We start from the raw sequence: 1,641 nt of genomic DNA, 5'->3' as shown, positions 1-1,641 counted from the left end.
AGAGTCAGGCCTGATCCCTGCGATCGCTAACAGGTTTTTGGTAGCGTTTTGAATCAGTCGCTGACAGTCAGGAGCTTTTTTGCCTGTGAGTCTCACTAGTGTACCCCTAAATTTAGAGGCCAAAATGGCAAATCGAAGGTACACTAGTGAAGAGGCCTACAGGTTTCTGAGCATGACAGATAGTGAAGAGGAAGTCACTCATCTGTCAGATTCAGGCTCAGAATACGATCCTGTAGAGGACAGCGGCTCCATGACAGATAGCTCTGACGACGGAGTTGTGGTCCCTGCTAAGGTCAGGCGTACCAGACCCCAAACTTATTCTGTCCTTGAAGTGCAAGAACCGCAGGGCTCTCGTATGGAGCAGAGAAGTACTAGTGCCGCTATTCCTTCTGGTGAACTGGCAAGCACCAGCGGCCTAGTACACCCTGGTCGTACATCCAGCACTGCAGTAACACTTGGTGACGTGGCGAGTCCCATAAGTGCAGTTCAAGCTGGCGAGGTGGCAAGCACAAGTAGTGTCCCGCTGCCACCAAGAAGACGAACCCAGGCCCGTCGTGCCCATAGTGCCCTTCCTGCTGCATTCGCCAATCCGAATTGGGTACCCACCACTTCTGCAGCACCCGTACTTCCCCCTTTCACTGGCCAACCCGCAATTCAGGTGGAAACAGTTGACTTTACGCCACTGGATTTTTATTCACTGTTTTTCACCGAAGATCTCTATAGATCTATTGTGGACCAAAGCAATTTATACGCTGGTCAATACATCGCCGCTAATCCTCAGTCCTCCCTTGCCAGAGATTGGAGACCAATTACGGTCTCCGAATTTAAGATCTTTCTGGGCCTTTCCCTCCTCATGGGGTTGAATAAAAAGAGTGAGTTGCGGTCATATTGGTCCACTGACCCAATTTACCATTCACCCTTGTTCTCTGCCTCCATGGCCAGGGCACGATACGAGCAGATTTTGCGGTTCATGCACTTCAACGACAATGAACTCTGTCGTCCTCGTGGAGACCCTGCATACGATCGGCTCTACAAAATTCGGCCCCTCGTAAACCACTTCAACCAACAATTTGCAGACTTGTTTACTCCCCATCAAGTTGTCTGCGTTGATGAGTCCCTGGTTAAATTTTCTGGCCGCTTGTCATTCAAACAGTACCTTCCCAGCAAGCGTGCCAGATACGGGGTCAAGATGTATAAGCTCTGTGACAGGGCCACAGGCTATACATGTAGTTTTATGGTTTACAAGGGCAAAGATAGTCACGTAGAGCCGACAAACTGCCCTGACTACATAGGAAGCGCTGGCAAGATAGTGTGGGACTTGGTGTCACCCTTATTCGGAAAGGGGTACCACTTGTACGTGGACAATTATTATACGAGCGTGCCACTTTTTAGCCACCTTTTTGATCATCAGATTGGAGCATGTGGCACCGTGCGACCTAATTGCCGGGGCTTTCCCCAGCGGCTTGTAGATTCCCGTCTTAGGCTGGGGGAGAGAGCCTGCTTGAAATATAATAATTTGCTCGCTATGAAGTGGAGGGATAAGAAGAATGTTTTCGTTCTCACCTCCCTTCATGCAGACACGATGGTCCAAATTCCTACGGCGACTGGTGTTGTGGAGAAACCCCTCTGTGTCCACGAATA

Source organism: Aquarana catesbeiana, linkage group LG01 (assembly GCF_042186555.1).
Source record: "Aquarana catesbeiana isolate 2022-GZ linkage group LG01, ASM4218655v1, whole genome shotgun sequence".
Taxonomy (NCBI): Eukaryota; Metazoa; Chordata; class Amphibia; order Anura; family Ranidae; genus Aquarana; species Aquarana catesbeiana.
This window is presented reverse-complemented; position numbering follows the sequence as displayed.